General features: G+C 44.7%; 1 long non-coding RNA gene across 5 annotated transcripts in view; it reads left to right on the plus strand.

Moving 5' to 3' along the window:
- The window catches only part of Gm35240, an 85,675-nt gene extending 72,755 nt beyond the window's left edge, over positions 1-12,920 (plus strand). For 3 of the 5 annotated variants that reach the window (XR_381705.3, XR_381707.3, XR_381708.2), the window contains exons 3-4: positions 10,971-11,054; positions 11,853-12,920. This is a non-coding gene — a long non-coding RNA (predicted gene, 35240). Of the gene's footprint in view, positions 1-3,289; positions 5,122-10,970; positions 11,055-11,852 lie in introns of those variants that run through there. The other 2 variants (XR_381710.2, XR_381706.3) reach the window with 2 other exon arrangements.
- Positions 12,921-21,382: the final 8,462 nt, after the last annotated feature.

A 21,382-nucleotide genomic window follows, 5' to 3' on the forward strand; every position in this document is an offset into this window, starting at 1 on the left:
TGGAATACAGAGCAGTCAGTAACTCAAGAGAGTCCCGTCTTAAAATACTCCCCCACGGGATTGATTCTCATCTTAAAATCCAATCCAGGCCTATTTGAGAAATGTAACTAACAAACTGCTTCCTTTCTTTCCAGCATCCTTTTGGGGAATGTCCTTTTCTCCCATTGCCTAATTGTTTATACCAGATCCAGAAACACTCGGTGAGAACATGTGTACTATATGCTGCCATTTGATAATGCCACAGATTTTATTGCTTAAATTATCTTTGTGTTTGTGAAAAAAAAAAAGAAAAAAGAAAAAGAAAAACACTCCCACAACTGCTGCTATCTCAGACAATGTCAATGCAAATGACATACAAATGACTGGTCTATATGGTCCAGGTTCTGTGAGACTGGGGCTTCCCGTTCGGTGATGGGGAGCTGCACAAGATACAGTGCACAAGATACAGTCTCTTTTTGGACTTTGACTCTCCAAATGTCACTTTACAAGTGATGCTGTTCAGAGCCCAGCTATAGCACCCTGTGGAAGGGAGGAGGCATGTATAAACAGGCTAGCCAGCTAGTACGGTGACAAGGGAAAAGGGCAGCATTGTATGACTTTACCAAAACACATGGAGTCAGCAATAAAAAGAACATGTAGAATGGAACTAAGGACTAGAGGTAGCAGCAGGAGGACTGTTTCCCAGGCTTGAGACACAGTCTGCCTTTAAACAAGTGCCGGTTCTTACAGGAAAAAACCAGAAACATGTCCTTCCTTCCTTCCTTCCTTCCTTCCTTCCTTCCTTCCTTCCTTCCTTCCTTCCCTCCCTCCCTCCCTCCCTCCCTCCTTCCCTTTTCTTTCTCTCTTTCCTTCTCTTTCCCTTTCCTTTAATTTCCCTTTCTCTCTTTTTCTCTTTCTCTCTCTCTTTCTTTCTTTCTTTCTTTCTTTCTTTCTTTCTTTCTTTTTTCTTTTTTTCTTTCTTTCTTTCCTTCCCTCCCTCCTTCCCTTTTCTCTCTCTTTCCTTCTCTTTCTCTTTCCCTCCCTTCCTTCCTTCCTTCCTTCCTTCCTTCCTTCCTTTCCTTCCTTCCTTCCTTCCTTCCTTCCTTCCTTCCTTCCCTCTCCCTCTCCCTCTCCCTCTCCCTCTCCCTCTCCCTTTCCCCCTTTCCTTTCCTTTCCTTTCCTTTCCTTTCCTTCCCTTCCCTTCCCTTCCCTTCCCTTCCCTTCCCTTCCCTTCCCTTCCCTTCCCTTCCCTCCCTCCTTCCCTTTTCTCTCTCTCTTCCCTTGACAAGAGCTTATTTCTCTTTCTCTTCCTTTCCTTTCCTTTCCTTTCCTTTCCTTTCCTTTCCTTTCCTTTCCTTTCCTTTCCTTTCCTTTCCTTCCCTTCCCTTCCCTTCCCTTCCCTTCCCTTCCCTTCCCTTCCCTTCCCTTCCCTTCCCTTCCCTTCCCTTCCCCTCTCTCTCTCTCTCTTTCTTTCTCTCTTTCTTTCTTTCTTTCTTTCTTTCTTTCTTTCTTTCTTTCTTTCTTTCTTTCTCCTTCCTTCCTTCCTTCCTTCCTTCCTTCCTTCCTCCCTTCCTTCCTTCCTTCCTTCCTTCCTTCCTTCCTTCCTTCTTTCAGAAAGCTTCTTCTGTAGTCCAGGCTGTCCAAGAATTCCATATTTAGCCAAGGATACCCTTGGGTTCCTGAATCTTTGCTTCTGCTTCTTGAGTGCAAGGATTTTATAGGTAGGTGTTCACCACCACGCCCAGATGCTAAACAAATAAGCAAACAAACAAAACAAGAGCACAGAAAGCTAGTGCAGAGCAGCACGGAGTGCTGGGCTTGATTCGGTTTCAGTCTCTTCTGGATGAGAGTAGGTACCATTGGGAGGCACCGCCTCAGACAGAACTTTGTTCTAAGAATCATTTGCAATAGAGTCAAATAGTACTTTTCATCATCAGTGAGTCCAGGAGTTAAAGACCCAGTGTGGTTGTTTAACTAAAGTGTTATGATGTTTAGGAGCCAAACCATATCAGCTTGGTGGTGACTGCTTAAATCTCCCAGCCATTTCTGACAAGAGCTTATTTATCCCTGAGCTGCATGGCTTCTCTTTGGCAGTTCCTAGAACTGCTTGAGAATGCCTAGAATTGTCTGGATGGAAGAAGCCAGTCTCTGGTTTATGTGGTAAACACAGAATAGTTGCTTCTGAGTCACAGCAGGGAAGGAATGCTGAAGTAAGAAAAAAAAAATGCCAAAGCAATTACAGGCTAAGGGAACTACTCTAATTAATTTCTTGTTTTAGTAAAAGCAGAGACTCCCCTATAAGCCACCATAATGAACTGCCCCACTTACTTAGCTATTGTCTATCCTCAAAAACTCCACCCTTCTATCCAGCCATCCTGAAACTGCAGGTGGGACACTGCAAAGCACATTGGGTTTCCCCCGTTCGTTCCCTATTAGGCTCTCCTGAAGGGCATCCCACATGGAGACTATGAAGCCCAGGGGATAGAAAGGACTTGCTCCTTATTGTGTTTTCCCGTTGATTTCTTTTTCCCCGAGTTATCCCAGCCAGTGAGGCCCCTGGGCTTCTGGGGCTGTATGTGAGCATTGCCTGTATGTAGGTGGTGAACTACAATGGCACCTTTTATGACATCACAGGATTTTCAACCCTTTATTTGGTGAGATAACTTTAAAAAGCAGTGAACAATTCTGGGGCCTGGAAAGTGACTCCGTGGTTAGGAGTGCATATTGCTTCTGCAGAAGACCCAAGTTCTGTTCTATCAACTATCAGACAGGGGTCTGGGAGAAACAAAAGAACATTTCTCTTTTTTTTTGAAGGGTGTTTTGGTAAATAATGATCTATTCGGTGCTGGATCACATGCTGTGTGCCCAACAGAGCTAGACAGTGAGGAGGTGGTGGAAACCTAGAATCCTTGCTTTCCTGGAGCTCTGGTCAGTAGCTGATGAAAGACAATGCTGCCTCCCTTAATCTCTGTGTTCACGCACTAGTTTATAAAGAGAAGAACTTATTTTTCATTGTTCCATAGGATAGGAAGGCCAAGAATGAGATGCCAAAGGTCTCTGACTCTGATTCCAAGATGGTGCCTTATGGCGGTGTCTCTGGAGCCTAGTATGGCAGAAGAACAGGAAAGATAGTCCACTCCTACGGGCCTCTTGATGGCAGAAGTAGCTCATTCATTAGAGTGGAACGCTATGACCTAAAAACATCTTATTAGGCCAGTCCTGGTGCACTGAGGATTAGCTTTTCAATCCATGAATTGGAGTAACCTAGCTACCTACAGCAATGCTCATGGCAGGAAGTACAGGCAGAGTGGCAGGCTCAGCATGGTGAGATTCTATTTTCCATCTTTTAATTATAGAGTTAAATGCCTTGCTTCCCTCTGGATAGAATTAATGTACGCTGGAAGCAGCAGACTGTGGGATCAGGTTGTCAGGACACATGACTCTATCCCTCACTAGCTGTGGATCTAAGGACATGTTGCTCTCCTAAGCCCTGGTTTTGTCTTCTATAAAATGGGAATAATTAGCCTCTACCTCTTAAATTGTGAGGACTGTGTGGCAGAATGGATGGCAAGTGCTTTCTACCCACTAAGCGAGTGCTTCTCAACCTTCCTAATGCTGTGACCCTTTAATACAGTTCCTCATGTTGTGGTGACCAGCCCCCCTCAGTCATAAAACCCGTAAACCCACAAAACCATATTTTCGTTGCTACTTCATAACTATAATTTTGTTACTGCTACGAATTATAATGCAAACATCTATATTTTCTGGTGGTCTTACACTAAAGGGTCATTTGACTCCAACTGGGTCATGACTCACAGGTTGAGAACTTGTCGTGCTTTCAAAGCTGAGAGGTCCTCCTAGACCTTGCTTGTCTACCTTTTCCTCCCAGGTTAAGAGGTAGTTTGAGGCAAGTATGTGTGCTGGCAAGTTTTAACTGTCGACTTGACCCAATGTAGAGTTCCCTAGGAAGAGGGTCTTAGCCAGGAAATTTCAAGATCAGGCTGGTCTGTGGGCATGTTCATGTGTGGTTACCTTGTTTGTGAAGTGAGGAGTGAAATAGGTGGCACCAATTCAAGGGACAGGTCCCAGACTGCATACAATTAGAGAAAGCTATACACAGCTAAAGGTTCGTATGATCTCTCTTTGATCTAGAATGAGGATTTGGCCTTGCCGTGCCTTTCCCAAAATGATGCACCATGGCCTGGAATTTTAAGGCAAATAAATGCTTGTTCTCTTAAGCTACTTGTCATCTGAATCTTCAGCAACTGAAAGAAAACGAAAACAGAGTGGTGGCAAGGAAAAATGAAGTTTTATGACTTGGTTCTCGGAAATGATGACAGCATTGCCACCAATAACCAAAATAAGCAAACAAAAAAGGCACTGTCTACTAGACAATACTAGTCAAGAGAAGCTGGCTTACAGCACAGAGAATAGAGAACCAGGTAGACTTGGGTGGGAACCAGATAGTGAAATGCCATACTACAGACACTGGTGGTAGAAGATTGGGGCTGAGCACATGAGAAATTAGAGCTGGATGTGCTTGTTGGCCATGACAGACTCAAAAGAGCTATCTATGATTTGGATCCTTGTGGTGGGACCAGCAGGCAGTGTGAAAGAATAGACAGTCCCATAAAAGCAAGAACAGACCATCTCAGCCTATCACCAAAAGCATAGAAACCTACAAAGGATGTTGAACACACATACTGCTAATGCTTCAGGATGGATTCAGGCGTGTCCTGTCCCCAGACAGCTACAAATCTCAGTTTCTACACCTCACCTATTTGTGAAAAGGATGTTGTGAGTCCAGTTGCTTACTTCATGTGCATTCTTTCATCAGGTTTCCTTCAAATCCAGAGTGTTGCCGTTCCCAGTGACACTATAATCTCTAGAACACTGGGAGAACTCTTTGTGGTCAAACTCATGGCTTCCAGTGTTGTTGAGTCCCCCTCATTTCTCAAATAGCAAATGGAGGCTAAGTGATCTCTTTCAGAGTTGTGCTCGAGAAATGTCAGTCTCCAGAAGTGCTTCAGCCCTGAGTTCTCTGAGGGTCACTGGCACAGGTGGACATCAAGAAGAGTTCCTAGAGTCCCATCCGTGTGGAATAGGACATGCATGAGAGAGAAGGTGGCTAGACAACAAAAGGTAAGGGGCAGAAACAAAACCTTACTCTGGCATTTACCACATGACATCTGAGGAGGACAGGTGCACTCAGCGTGGTCTCCACACCGGCAGCACATGCACACTTCTGGATTCCATTTCAGATTTAGTGATGCAGAGACTGTAGAAGGGCTCAGAAACATGTTTGAACCAGCCTTTCAGGGGAGTCTGGCTCATGCTCAAGTCTGAGGATCATGGCCTAGTACAGACATAGCTTTTATAACCCCCTCCTCTATGTATGTATGTTTGTGTGTGTGTATGTATGATGTATGTATGTATGTATGTATGTATGTAGATGGGATATGTAAGATCTCTTTGATGACTCGGTGTTGAAGATGAGCTGGTCAGATAATATCAGAGGAATAAGACTTCAAAGGATATATAGGAGCTTCCCAGGAGACACAAGAGAGGAACCTTGCAGAAAGTATGTATGAATAACGCTGTACCGCACAGCTGAAAAACTGGCAGATGGAAACCTTGGGGGAGGCTGGGGCGAGAGGGGGTTGGGTTTGAGCACTTTCTGTCTGTTTCTGTCCCAACAGTCTGATTCTTTTTTCTCTCCAGCGACTGCTTCCCCCTCTTTCCCAGTTCCATCCAGCCTCCCTTTCCAGTTCTCTGAGCTCCAGCCAGCCATGCTTCTTCCTTCCATTCTGTCTTCCAGTCCTTCTCCGCCATGAGAGTCTCACCCGTAGTTCTGCCTGCTATCTCGCAGATCTTGTAATAGTAACACCCTTGTAATAGTCTTTCATTTTGCAAAACCCATCTTAGCTCTTCACCTTGACCCATTAGCCTTCTCAACTTTTTTTTAACAGCTAAAAATCCAGAGTTCAGCATTATGCTAAATTCTGCTTTTCTGCACTTGAGCAAGGACAAGTACCCATTAGTATTCAAAAATGATTTATTCTTGTGTTTTCCTCCTAATGCTTCCTTCTAATCAAGAGGACAGAGCAAGGGGGTCCTATGATGGGGGCATCCATTAGACATGACTATCATCTTGTGGTTCCTGGAATCTCCCAGGGTCAAGTGCCTTTTGCTTGGATACCAGATTTATCAAGTGAATAATGTGGTCCTTCTGGCCGGAGCTCTTTTTAGATTCTATCCACAGGAGCACTGCTACTTCATCATTTTAGACACAGGAAACCACATGCCTTGGCTTTGGAATTCTAAAACAAACACGTCAAGCCCTGGTGTTCTCTCTCTGCCCAGGTGTAATTAGAAGATTTTGTGGCATTAGGAAGGGGAAGGGGAAGTAACAACGGTCAGAAAATGGAAAAGTAGAAGTCCACGATGATCTGGGAAAAAGCATATATCCATTGTGGATAGATTATGCTAAGAGGAAGATGCAATTTACTATCATTTTTAATGCTTTGGTCTTTGCTAAAGTCAGTCATAGAAATTCTTGGAATAAGAATAGGATGAATGAGGTAATGTCTGTTGGAGACAGTACTGGGTGGCTATCTGCATCATGTCTGCTGCCATCATGGTAAACAAGTCCAAAGACTAGAAGCCAGTTTTGCTTAACGTGGACAGCCTGGATGCTCACTGCAGAGATGGAGAGTGGGAAGCTGCTAGACTCATTGGAGGACCACATCACTGGGCTCCCTGAAAAAAAGCATCACCCAGGAATCTGAGGTTACTAGCTCCCTGGCATTTCATTTTAATAAACATTCACACCGTCATTATTAAAAATTTGGTCCTAGAAACAAAGTTAGGGTTCCAATATGCTTTATAGCATCATAAAGGTTCATTTTTAAAAATGTGTCATGAGAGAGTTGGGGAAATGGCTTTGTGGGTGAGAACACTTGATACACAAGCACGAGGACCTGAGTTCAGATTCCTGCTCTGTGATTAGAGCTGAGCGTGGCAGCAGGAAAACGTATGCCCTCAATACTGTGCATGTGAAGATGGGGAGGGGGGCTTCTTGTGACTTGTAGGTTGCCAACCTAGCTCAGGTCCATCGAGAGACTCAGTGATAAAGAACATCTAATATCCTACTCTGACAATCTCACCTACCCACAGGGATGCTTACTCCCTACTCCCAACTTACATGTTCACCAGGCACACATACATGAATGAATGAACAAGAGAGTAAATGAGTGGGTGGGTTGCTAGTCCCACCATGAGAGAAGGTTGGGCTTTTGTGAGTTGACTGACTCAACCTTATTCCTCTCCAGCTCACTCACTGTTCTTCAGGGTCTACTCTTGTTGTTGCTGCTAGCCTGATTCCTTTTTGCCCCTATTAAAAAAAAAAAAAAGATAGCATAACTTCTTGCACCCATGGGCTGGCTGGGTTTGTGTGCCCCAAATTCAGAGTCTAAGCCAATGGGAAGGTGTGTTTTTCCCTGTCTTACTTTTTAGTTTCTTTCTTACTCTCCTCCTCATGCTACCCTCAGCCTTTCCTCAGCTCAAGAATTAAAAACAACTTACCCTGCGTTGCCCAGTGACCTCAAAGGATACCTAATATAGGGGCTTTCCAAAGAGCAGGTCTGAGCGCCAGATTCCTTCAGCAGAGTCTCACCATAACCATCTCTGATTCGACTTTGCAGCACCTTAGCCAAGAGATAAATCACCAGTGATATGCCTGAGTGTGCCCGCGACTAGACCTTGCAAACAGTCATTTCTCTTGCTGCCAGATGGGAGAAAGCCTTCCGAAATCCCTGAGCATCTGAAGGCCTTGCCACTTCCCAGGGAGTTGTTGACATACGGGTTTTTCAATTACTGCAGCCCAGTGTGGTCCAAAGGGAGAGTGAAAATCTTCCTTCTGAATTTCTAATGAATGTTCCTTTCTCACCTTCTAGGGCTTCCTCTGGGAGGCTGGGTGGGCTCTGGATAGAGCACAGCTGGCCTCTCTGTGTGAGCACTGCCTGGGAACGGTGTGATCCCAGGCCTGACTTTGGTGCAGCTCTGTAATGAGCTGAATAATTCGAAGTGTTGAATTATTCACAACGCTGCCTCTGCTCACCTGCAGAAGGCACCAAGAGGCTACTGAGAGCCCTTGCAAAGAAGCACAGGCAACCTGGGCTGGGGGTCTTTTACCTAAGTCTGCCTCCTGCTTCCAGGGGCTCTGGATGGGTCTGTGAGAAAACGTCCTACTCTACCATTGATCTGTTCACTGGATACTAATGGTTTGAACCAAACACACACACACACACACACACACACACACACACACACCACATTTTTCTTACCGAGGCAGGACAACCTAGAGCTGACTATGGATCCCAGGTTGGCCTTGACTTCTGGCAATCTTTCTGTCCTTCCTTCTTGAATACAGAGACCACAGGCCTGAGCCACCCTTCCCATCTTTCCTGGACCTCTCTTCTATGAACTCACGAACTTGAGATTCCCCAGGCCTGATAGCAAATCCTTGCTTGGGGGGAGCTTAGGTTAAACGTGAGCAATTAAAGCGTTCCCAGCTTTAAACTTCTCTTTGTTGATATTTTAGCTTTCACTAGGCTTTCTTCTTGCCCAGTCTTAGCCAATAGCTGCTAGCCTGCTCATTAAGGTCAAAGTTTACCATTGTCCAGATAGCCTTCTGGGCTTGGTGCAAAATGCAAGACTCCTTTCACTGACCTTGTATAGGGAGTTCAAAAACCCTCACATCCCTCTACCAACAGAGTGTCACAGGTAAGAGCCCTTTCAACTAGTACCTGAGATTCCTGGAATGGCTCTCCATGCTAGTGAGGCAGCTCTGTACCTTAAGCCTTTAGTCAATGGCATTTGCCCATCCTGGATATTCCTACCCCTGTCCCCAAAACTATACAATCCTTGAATCACTGCAAATAAAGCTAATCTGCCTCCCCTCACAGGGTTTCCTAATCCCCCCACCCCCTGCCATCAGGGTCTCTGCTCCCGTTGCCCTTGTGGACCTCTATAGGCCAACAAAAGGATCCCTGGGGGCAGGGAGGGTCACAAACAACACGTGGGAATTCTGTGGAGATGTGTGTGCATGGTGGTGGCGAGATATAGTTAGAGACAGGGAGGGTATGTAAGGTCAGAGAAGTTGGAAGGCTCTGGCTTCCCTTGTATTATGGCATGGAGGCAATTTGAAGTACTTTATAAGGAGCTAGTGAGAGACAAGGGGACCTATAGTGCCCTGGTTTCCCTCTGAGCCAGATGTTAACCTTGCTTTTGGGTAACAAGCAGATTTGCCCTGCCTAGATGTGGTCTTGATGCCTAGCTGACTCCAGTCAGCATTCTCAGCTTTGCAGGATGAGGACCGGAGGCTTTTATCTTAGCCCCGATGTGTTTTCCAAAGTCCAAGGCAGTGCTTAATAGACAGACCAAGATCCACAGCCGGGGAATGTAAAGCCGTTTCCTATAACTTTTGTAATGGAATTTGCTGACTACTTAAAAAAAAAAAAAAAAACCAAAACAATTCATAGCATCATAGCTTAGATCTTAAATACCAACCTCAAGATCCTATAGACTGAAGGCTTCCTTGTCTGTCTGTGTCACTATCAGGAGGTTGTGGAGCCTTTAGGAGTGAGGCCTGGTGATAGAAAGATACAATTCATTAGGGGCATGCCCTTGAAGAGGATCCTGGGACTGGTACCTGTTCCTTCTTTCTGTCCTTCCCACCATGGTGAAGTGAGCAGCTTTGCTCTATCATGTGCACTAGGCCACAGCCACAGCTCCAAAGTGATGGGAGCCAAGTGACCAGGGACTGAAACCTTAGAAACAATGAGACAAATAAACTTTTCTTTCTTTTAAGTTGATATCTATCTATCTATCTATCTCTATCTATCTATCTATTTATCTATCTATCTATCTATCTATCTATCTATCTATATCAGTTCAGTTCAGTAAAAAGGCTGACCAATCCATGTTATCCCTAGAATAGTGTTCCTGTATTCTGATATGCTTTCCAGCATAGGAAAGGGAGTTGAGTTATGACGGCTAGACTAATTATGTGAATATCACTCCTTACAGAGTGAGTTCTGTTGATACAAGGCATTAATTTACAATTTACCACATGAGATACCATAAGGGAGAAAAAAACAGCACAAACAGAAGATGCAACCGATGAGCAACAGCTAGAGATAATAATTGGATTTTCTCATACCAGTTTTGAGGAGATGCAGAGGCTGTGTGTGGTGGGATCCTGTGTAAGAGAGCTGTGACCTTACTGTGAATTATGGATAGGGTACAGTGCAGGATGTTCTTCTCACAGATGGCCTTCTAGAAATAATTGCATAAACTACACACTTGAAAGCAAGGGCATGAGGAAATACCCTGGCATGTCCACGTTATCTCTGTGAGAAACACAAAGGCCTGTGAGGAATAGTCTTGGCTTTCCCACATGACCAAAGATGCTAAGACATAACATCAGCTGGTCCTCCTTCCCGGTACTTGTATTTGCTTAAGCTAACTGTAAACCTCACCTCCTGTTTTACTTGCTTTAATAATAAAAATGAGAAGTACTTTGTTTGCACTACTCTTGAGCGCAGAAGCCTGGAGTCACCTGATTTTTCCCCACTCAGATCTTTAGAATATATCCTTCAATCCTTTTGACTTAGCCTCACTCACCAAGGGATAGATAAATTGGCAGGGTATAAACTTGCTTTTCTGGGCTGAGGCTGAGTTAAATGAACAAGAATGCTACAATCTATTAGTGATGCCTGTTGTGGATAAAGGTGGGAAAGTTCCACAGCCTTTGATATCAGTGATCTATAGAATAGAACGCTACCGGAAATTCTCTAGGCTGGATCCAGACCTATCGCTGATGTCTGCTAGAGAGGAGGGTAGGTGAGCTTGTCAGGGATTTGTATGCAAACTGGATGCATGACTGTTGTAACCAACTCGATTTTCCATGGTTTTGTTTCTTTTCTCAGACTTCTGACCCAGGAGAAGGACATATATCTATTTTCAAGCCCACAAGGAAGGATTCCCCCAGACTTTCCCCGTTGTGCTCTATGGTAAGTATAAGACCCTGGCAGGACACTAGGTGAGCACTTGGTGTTCTCCCATTGAGGCCCCTGATCTTCTGGATGTGTGGAACTTGCTTTTGTTATATTAAAGCATGGGGGTAGGCATATCTCCCACTGAATTCTAAAACTCTGTAATTCCATCACAGCGTAATCCTGAGGACCTTTCAGTAGTGACACACTGACATTTGTAGCAGGCTTGGAAAAGGCATTTTGGTTTCTATTTCTATCACACGCAAAATGGTCTGTTCCTACGTTAGCTCTAGACCTTCTTTGCTAAATGCCCAGAGAGAGAGAGAGAAACAAAAGGACAGGGAGGGAAAGATTGCCTCAGACACTCAAGAATCTCCAAATCCCTCACTAGATGAAAAGCAAATTAAGGATCCTTGACAGGTTAAAATCAAGTACCTGGGGTGTCTCTACTGGAGCAAATGAATTTTCAGTTTAATAACTTCCTTACAATTCCCTTGATCACTCTCTTCTGTGATCCTTTCGATGGCATAAGCTTATTTCTGGTTTGTGTCATGAGTTTTAAATATGCCAGTGGCTTTTAATTAAATCCTTGTTTATTATGCAGTTAATGGGCTAAGACTAATGACCAAAGGGGAAAAAAAAACAAGCTTTCAGTCATATGATACTTGAGAAAAATAATAAAGTGGTTTATTTAAGGGTGAGCCAGCATAAATGCCATTTCTCCTATTTGTTCTCCTACATGAGTTCTGGAATGATTTGGAACAGTCAGTCACTCTGCCTGGGTGCATCAAGAAATTACTATAAATCTATCTGCAGGAACTGGGAGATCCAACATCTCCCTCTAGCCAAGAGCTACTGCGAAGTCTGGGCACTCTGCCATCTGTAACTCCATCCTTGATATTTGAGATGACAGATCTTCAGGGTCACCTTCCTCCCTTTTCAGTGTGGAAACAGAAGTCAAGTGCTCACTCTGGGAGCTCAGCATGCACTCGCTCAGTGCACAGCAGCTGGCTCCCATTCCCGGCCTCACCGCTCCTGACGTCTCTACCCTTCTCCAGATTCCTAACAGTGAATTTGGACTTAAAGACTTGTGTCTCCAGTGCTCGGATCTGCAGTAATGCTCCGTGACCATAGGATCATCCCCTCAGTTGGTCTGCACTGCATTTTTAAAACCTGTCTACATACAAAACAGGAATAATAATAGCATGCTTGAGTCTACTTAAGGGAGCTGTTCATTCAATCAGTTATAGAAGCAAAGGTTCAAAATGGAAAGAAGAGGTCTTTGCCTACCCAACGATGTAGTTTCTTCGGCCCTGGGAAAGAAGGTGACATAGGCTGAGAACTGGACGGTTGGGATCCCATAAGGAGTATAGACAACAGTGACCCTGGGGCATAGTGGTGAAAGTAGAGGTTGACTTCCAAGTTGACCATCAGAATGTTTCTCATTCTGCTCACTTAACCCAGGACAGTGACCTCAGACTTCCCTATTGGTCATGAAGGAGGAAGGACACATAAGACTTGGTTCCAATGATGATTTTGCAGTCCTAACTCTCAGAGGCCCTAAGCCCATGGTCCTGAAGATTCTATAGAAGGAATTAAATGGTTCTGTAAGACGGAAAACCAAACATCTTATTTTCGCAAACCTCTCACTGAAATTAAGTTATTTTCTTCAATTATAACGTGAGCCAAACAACAATAGTTTTAGCAGAACAGGTCTCTCTCTCAACACCAGAAACAGAAGATGTTTTCATGTGGCATTGTGATTGTTTCTCATTCTTTAAAATCTCATTCATTCTGATTGCTGCTTTGAAATTGCAAAAGTTATTAGGCCAGCTGCTGGAGCTGGCTGAGTTAATAAAGGAGCACATACATAACATTATATCACGCATTTTATTAAAATATTTTTTCTACTTCAGTATAATTGGTTTCCTTTGAGATTCTGGGTATGTATTTAAAATCACTCTGTAAGGGTTGGCCAGACGCTACAGCCTAAGAAGGTTCATTCTATCTATCTATCATGGCCTCCTAGGGCTGCTGAAGGCCTGAATGTGAGTCCTGGGCTCAATGTGACCAGGCATCACCTCAGTGCTCTGAGCTTCCATTTATGACTACAAAGACCAGAGGCTAAGTACCCATATGGTTGATGAGGACATCAAATAAAATAACAAATGTCATGATGCTTTGTAAACTATAAAGCTCTATGCAAATCCCCAGCAATGACAGCCATTCTAGGCATTTCTTGCTTAATGTTTCTAGGCTCAAGACAGTGATGAGAGGCGAGCTGGAAGTAAACTGTCTAGAGGCCAGATGCTTTGTGTGCAAAAGCCGGAGAAGAAAAGGCACATGGAGCCAGAATTATGGGACATTTCTGTGCTTGCTTAAGGATATGAAGGAAGCAGATAGATGGGGTAAAAAAAAAAATCCCTGTTTGTTTTGACTCTGAGCTGAGGGTCACAGTAAATTTGTAAAATTCTATAAATTTCAGTGTGCTGCTCTGGATAATGGGGACAATAGGAAGTAGTAGCTATCCAACTAGTAAGTAGAGAGACTTGTGAATTAAAATTAAATCATATTTAACCCTGGACTAGCATGTAGAGTTTTAGCATGTAGAATTGAACCATGTAGTGTTTAAGGGCTGTAGTTAGACACTTTTCCGAACACAGTATTCTTTTTAAAAAGTGTGTGTGACTTATGTGTTTGCTCAAGTATTTGTGAGTGTGCAAGTTCCACAGCATACATTTTGGGGTGAGAGCACCACAGGTGACAGTCCGCACCTTCCACCTTGTTTGAGATAGGATTTCTTCTTCACCACTGTGTCTACCAGTCTGGCTGGCCCAGGGCCTCCTGGGGATTCTCCTATCTCGGCCTCCATTGTGACCTAGAACAGTGTGATTACTGACACACTTTACTATATAGATTCTGAGGCTCCAAACCCAGGTCTTCATACTTGCAGAGCAAGCACTTTCCTCATTGAGCCATGTCCCCAGCCCCACATTGCCCTTGCCATGTCCCCAGTCCCACATTATTCCTTAACCACTCGATACAGAACAAATGAGAGAGAAGAAGACTTGCAGTGGGGCATCTACACGCTAGCCTCCACAGCTGCAGGTCCAGAGATTTGCTTTCCAGCACCTTGTCTTAGCTGACCATTCTGAACATTATCTACAGAACCTACAGCTGGCCCTCACCTCTCACCAGCTGAACTGTAAAGGGCACCGGCCTCCACAGTGCCACGGAGAACCTCACCACACTTGAATCCCCTTGGCTGTGGTGGTCAATTTTGTGTATGGGGACTTTAATTTTAAATTAATTAAAATAAATACAAATCAAGGAAAAATAAAAACATTATTCCATACTTGCCCAAGTCTCATTTCCATTGCTCAGGAGCCTGATGTGCTTTGTGCTACCACAGGGTTCTAGAACATGCCATGGTGTGCAAATGTTACGGGGCAAGGCTACGGTGCTGGCCACCAGTGTGTCTAACCTTTCCACATTACCATACAGCTTTGTCATCTACAGAGTTCACACTCCAGAACCTCACACTTGAAGTACAAAAGTAATCTTAAAAAAAAAAATCTCATTAATCTTTTAAGTAAGTTTATGACTTTGTGTCTGGATGCATTTGCATTACAGGGATACATGTGGCACATGAGTTGCAGGTTAGAAACCCTGGATAGTTTATGTTAAACAACAACAACAACACTCCTCACACCCCAGCCCCAGCCCATCTAAATCTTAGCAAGCTCAACCCACTGGCATGTGAAGGGATTTCAGGAGCAACAGAACTGTGGAATGGTTATATACTAAAAGTGGGGAGGTTGTTAGATTGGCTTACAGGGTATGTTTTATGTAGTTCAACAATGGCTGCCTTCACATTGGAGAAGTTGAGGACCAGTAGTTGCTCAGATCTGTGAGGTTGGATCCCTCAGCAGCCCCAGTCTGGCTCCAAAGGCCTGGAGCATTTCTGGAGAGCCCACGGTCTTCATTCACATTGCAAAACCAAAGGGGTAGGGTTTGAATGTCAATGAACAACACAGCAGCAGTGGTGGTGGCAGGAGCATGATGCCACAGAGTAGCTGAACTTGCCAGCACAACATGAAGGTGGCAGGCAAAGAGCAAAAGTGTTTCCTTCTTAGACCTCCTTTTCATCTGAGCTGCCCTGCAGGGTCTGTCCACATTAGGGACTTCCCACTTCAATTAAACAGATCAGGAAAACCCCTCCCAGCTGTTCTTAATAGGTGGCCTGTTAGTTGATTCGAGATCCCATCAAGTTGAAAACCAAGGTTAACCATCACAACATGGAAGACCCATTTACATAGAGCATCAAGCTCTCTGGTGCCCTGCACAGTCTCTAGACGTCGTGAGAATGGTCTGTGCAGGAATGAGGAGAGGCCACTGCATTCTGGGGCATCATAAAGACGAGGCTTATAAATTTACTCTTTCCGCCTGAGAGAGTTTGTTTCAAATTATTTTATTTGGAGATGTTCTACTATAGCACTTCAAATCTCTATCTCTCTCTCTCTCTCTCTCTCTCTCTCTCTCTCTCTCTCTCTCTCTCTCTCCCTCCCTCCCTCCCTCCCTCCCTGTCTCTCCCACACACAAATTCCTCACTTGCCAGCATATTATTGACCACCAGTCATGTTATTGATTGGTAACTTACTGAAATTCATATCTCAGATGGTACTTAGGAGAGAAATGGCTGCAAGGGACCTCTAGCATCCCCCTTCCCTGCCTCTCATCACATACCACTACTTTGTGATTCACAGAGAACTTTCTATAAGAAGTTTTGCAGACCTTCTCTACTGTCTCTGCCTGTTGCGTCTAAAGTCAGCCGGAGGCATGGATGAGAAGACGTTCAAAAGGCTTGGAGGGAGGGCACAGCTCTTCTTCTTTGCCAGATGCCTCTCTACAGCCTGGTTTCCCACAGGAACTTTTGGCCTTGGGCTGGAACATAAGCCTTGGGCTGGCTTTTATCCCAGCGTTTCTCTTTTGGTAGCACTAAGGCCGGAAGCCCTCACAAAGCTGCCACAGCCTGTTTCGGCAGCTTATTTAGACTAGAATTCCAAGGCTTAGCCAGATAAAGTGGATAAGATCCCTCCCAGTGCCCAGCTGCTGTGACTCTTATCACAGGGGTGCCAAGGGCATCTTACTCCTGGGCACTCACAGAACTAATATACCAAATTTCCATTTTTTTTTTTTTTGCCTCACTGTTCATCAGTATGTCCTTTAAAATCTGTGAATCTGGGAGATCCCTTGCTTTACAAACCACAGTAAGGGCTCTGAAATCTGAAAGTGGTCTTTGTTGTCATTGGTAAATGCCATTGCCAAGACTGTGGGAATGAAACAACGGGTGACTCCCAGATCTCCCAGGCCAATATCCATAAAGACATCCTCCTGTGGGACCATTCCCCAATGTTTGCTATCTCACCCGCCTTCCTCCCCACTAACTCCCTCCAGATCTCTTGACAGCTATGTAAAGCCATGTTAGCCCAGGCAAGGCAGACTAATTTTAAGCCAAGAGCAAGTAAAAATATAATTAAGAAGGCAACCTGTTTTCCCCAAAAGCATACAGTTCTCTGTTGATTTGTGCATTTTTTAAGTGTCAGTAAAGACAAAAGACAAGCATTTGTCAATAAAGATACAGCTGCTCATTTGTTTGTAGAGCTTACAATTAAATACAATAGCTTGATGGGTTTTCTTGTTTGTTTGTTTGTTTGTTTGTTTTTTTACTTTATTTCTTCTTGTTTGAGACAGAGTTTTTCTGTGTAGCCCTGGAACTCACTCTGTAGATGAGGCTGGCCTTGAACTCACAGATCCACCTGCCTCTGCCTCCTAAGTGCTGGGATTAAAGGCATGTGCCACTATGCCTAGATTTAAAGATCTATCTATCTATCTATCTATCTAATGTGTATGGGTGTGTTGTGTGTGCATACATATCTGCACACCAGAAAAGGGCGTACGTAGGATCCCATGGAACCATAGTTATAGAAGATTGTAAACCATCATGTGTAGGCATTGGGGATGGAGCCCAGTACCGCTGAAAAAGCAGCCAGTGCTCTTCTCTTAACCAGAGAGTTAGCTCTCTAACCCCAGCTTGTTTTAGAAAAAGAAAAAAAGAAAGAAAGAAAGAAAGAAAGAGAGAGAGAGAGACAGAGAGAGAGAGAAAGAAAGAAAGAAAAGAAAAACAGATTCTGCTGCCCCATACCATCTATTTTGAAGGACAAAAGCAAAATGAAATCTTTGCCTGATACAGTGAGCAGAGGAAAATAAAATCTTGTATGGATTCCGAGTTCTCTTTGATATGAAGAAGGAACCAGCATCTAAATTGTGCACAGGGGCAGGGTGGAGGCTGCCTTTGCTTACTGTTAGCTCAGCACCTTCCTGTTGCCCCGAAGAAGCCAAGAGAGTAAGCTTTCCCTGTCCCGCTTCTCTTTCCGGAGGGTCCTCAATTCCTCTGTTTGGGCAGGTGAGGCAAGCAGGGCTATATCCTCAGAGCTCAGGGGCCTTGCTGCCTGGCTCCCTCTTCCAGAAGCTTGTTAATATGCCTGCTCAGCTAGCAATCTGAAGAAGGTCGCCCTGTTCCCAAGAAGCCATTCAGTCATAATAGATATGGTTAGAATGATGGGCCAGAGGCTGTGGGTTAGGAAAACACATTAGAGAAGGCCCGAGACCGCAGTAATTAAGTGACACGAAGGAATGGGAGTTAATGAAATCTCAATTCCACCGAATGTGGCTCCACCACTCTCCCCTCTGCCTCCCTGCACAGCAGTCTCAGGAAGTGACAGGGAGGACTCTGGGGCTTGGGGAGCTGGTGTGTGCTCCTCTGGTCAGGGAAAGGAAGGGATACCCCCATCCCATTCAGCTCTCCAAAGAAAGATGGGATACTGGCTGATTTTGTGTGTCAACTTGACACAAGCTGGAGTTATCACAGAGAAAGGAGTGTCAGCTGAGGAAATGCCTCCATTAGATCCAGCTGTAAGGCATTTTCTCAATTAGTGATCAAGGGGGGAAGGGCCCATTGTGGGTGGTGCCATCCCTGGGCTGGTAGTCTTGGGTTCTATAAGAAAGCAAGCTGAGCAAGCCAGGAGAAGCAAGCTAGTAAGAAACATCCCTCCATGGCCTCTGTATCAGCTCCTGCTTCCTGACCTGCTTGAGTTCCAGTCCTGACCAATTTTGGTGATGAACAACAATGTGGAAGTGTAAGCTGAATAAACCCTTTCCTCCCTAGCTTGCATCTTGATTATGATGTTTGTGCAGGAATAGAAACCCTGACTAAAACAGATGGGGAGGCAGGTGCACTAAGAACCCCAGTTGCTGGCTCTCTCATATTCTTTGGGATCTTGAGGTATAAGTATGGACTAGTCTTTCTAGGCTTGTTTCAGAGTTTGCAAGTCAAGAATCCTTATTCCTAGGCTATTTCAAAGAATACAAGTCTTTTTTATTTTTAATTTTTCATTTTCCATTTATGTTTTTATTCTGTGAAAGTTTCATATCCCTATATAAAGAGTTTTAGACATTTGGATCATTGTCCTGTCTCACCCCATCCCTTCTCTTATTGAAACCCTACTTCTGACTAGTTCCCTCTTCTCCTTTTATGATGTGTGTTTGTGTGCCTGTGTGCATGTATATGTGCCTGTATGTATGAAGAGGTCTGTGTGCATGCATGTGTGTGTGTTCCTGTGTGTATTTGGGGTCTCTCTCTCTCTCTCTCTCTCTCTCTCTCTCTCTCTGTGTATGTATTGGGGAGAATCTATGTATATGTTTCTCTGTGAGTGTCTAGGTCTATGTGTGTATGTGTGTGCATCTGTGATGTGTCTATACCTGTTCTGGGAGGTCTGAGAATGTAAAATACTAAGGTTACACTCAACCCCAGTAGGCTAAAACAAGGCCTCTAGAAGAAGCCTGACTGGATTCCTCACCACCCCAGCTGAGGCAGGAGGAAAATGAGGCCTGTGTCAGAGAGAACATACTTTGATGATTGAAAGAATAAGTGCTCTTCTGGCTAGAATTTAGGTTCCTGAAAAGAAATACTGAGAGTCTGAGAGAGAGCTTCTAGCAGAGATGACAAATAATGACACTCTATACTCCCTCCAGAGGCCTATAGGATACATCGGAGTTGAATAGGCTAAGACACATGTTATAACTAGGAATGAGCCCCAGAGGGCCTGTAGAGGGCTGAATCATAGAGTGCTCAGGGCATAGGCAGAGGGCAGAGGAGGCAAAGTGGGAGGTAGAGTTGCGGGGGTGTAGGGAGAGGGTTGAGGGGAGGGCTTGGAGGAGTGAGTAGGGATCGGGTCATCAAGCCAGTAGGACATTAGATGGCATTCTAAGGACATAATCAGACTTCTCATTGAGAAGAACACTCTGGCTTCAGGCATAGATAAAAGAGGACCTGGCAGTAAAGAGTCCACAGGAGTTGGGGTCAATAATGGATATCTTAGTAGTAGGGAGGCAAAGGGGTTAAGAGATAAGAGGGAAGTGGCATAGGGCAGGTAAGGTGATCTAAAGTGATTTTTCTTTTTGAGGACCCTGTAGACTACAGAGAAGAGTCAGGCAGGACCTCAGAGGCCTACTGCTGCCCCTCCCAGGCTACTTTAGAGCACAGCGTTGCTGCAGAGGGATGACTGCAAACAGTTTCCCCAGCCCTCGCTTTTCCAGTGTATCCACACTCACTGCACATCTTCGCTCCAGGATACTGGTAGGTTGGCTTATGTCTATGTAACTCTGCCATCACAGTGGAGGTCACAACTGAAGTGACATTTACCCTGGTACATACCCAGGGGCCTGCTTGGGGCTCAGTCAACCTGGCTCAGCTGTAGAGGGGATGCTCCTGGGCCTTTTCTGATGTCAAGCTCTGTAGTTTGCTGGCTTCTGATTCACCTGGCAGGGGTTCCTTCGGGATCATGGCTGGACTTTCTAGCCAACCTGAAATTGTACATTGAGGGTTATTTTTGTGCATAGGAGCCTTCTCTGGGTAGTTTATTTATAGCTATCCCATTCTTCTGAGGAGTTTATGGTCCCCAAAAGCTCATGGCCCATTGGATTAGACTCTGATTTTCAAGGGTGAAATCTTCCTGGCCAATTTCCACTCTCATTATCACCACAATCTCCTGATGCTAATGGCCCATCCTGTCACATCGACAGAAGGAATTCAAATAAGCATTTCTCTGTTGAGCCTGTCCCCCTGGAAAACCTGTACTATTCTCTATATCATATTTTACAATGTCCAGCCTACAAGTTATTATTTAACTGGAGGAAACAGGTCATTATCTGAGAAATCCCTGTCACTTTATGATGCTGAAGCCTACAAGACATTTGTCTGACTTCAGGCCTTCTGACCTGACAACCCCTTTTTAATGACAGACAGCTGCTAACTTTGGTTGGGTGCTTATCATAAATCAGACTCTGTGTTAAGGGCTTACATTATCATCTTTAAACCTCTTAGCAATGCTATGTCTACACCAGTGTTGTCTCAAGTTTTAAATAAGGAGAGTTGGTATGGAGCTCAGAAAGTAACAAGGGAAGCAGCATCGTGGCATTAGTCAGGATTTTAGAGCCCCCATCCTTACTTCCAGTAAACCTCTGTATCCACCAGGGAGGTCACTGCTCCAGTTTTCCAGTTCGTTTCGCATCAGTAGCTTCTCACTGCGTCCCTTCTGAAAACAATAAGCAGATCAGGTCCAGGGGAAAAGGCAAGCTTCAATAATAGGACTAAAACCACCATCTTTCACAAAATGGTACTTTGGAAGAACAAAGCCAATTCTCCTTCTACCCCGCCCCAAATCTGCATCTAGTTCTAGTTCTAATGTCTGAAGCTCCAGCATTAGAGATTAATTGCTTAGTAAGGGTGTCCTTTTCAAAGTAGGAATCATCTAGGGACCTAAGCCAGGAATGCCAAGGGTATCCATAGTAACAGCCCCGAAAGATTGAATAGCCCAGGGAGTCCCAGGCAGTGTCTGTGGACACTCACAGGAGGAATTGCCAAAGACCAGTCAGCCACCTGGCTGCTGAAAGGAGTTCGGAGATGAGACTCATCCCTAAATATTCGGCTGCTAGACTCCCTGGATTGGTGCTACCTCCACTGGGGGAGACACAGCCAGTGCAGTGCTGACCAATGCCACTGGAACTTATTTGCAGTTCCCCAAAGTAAGGTTAGGAAATGTCTTCTTTGGAGAGTACCCTGATCTTGAAAGGGTTGACTTTGGCTTCTGGAAAAGGTGACTCATTTGCTAACACATAGGGGTATGCAAGCAGTTAATGGAGGGCTTGAGGTCAGAACACTAGACCACCTCCCCTAGGTACCAGGTACCAGCTACTGGCTTCTCCACAGCCCTGTGAGGACTGTT

This window comes from Mus musculus, chromosome 12 (genome assembly GCF_000001635.26).
Source record: "Mus musculus strain C57BL/6J chromosome 12, GRCm38.p6 C57BL/6J".
Lineage (NCBI taxonomy): Eukaryota > Metazoa > Chordata > Mammalia > Rodentia > Muridae > Mus > Mus musculus.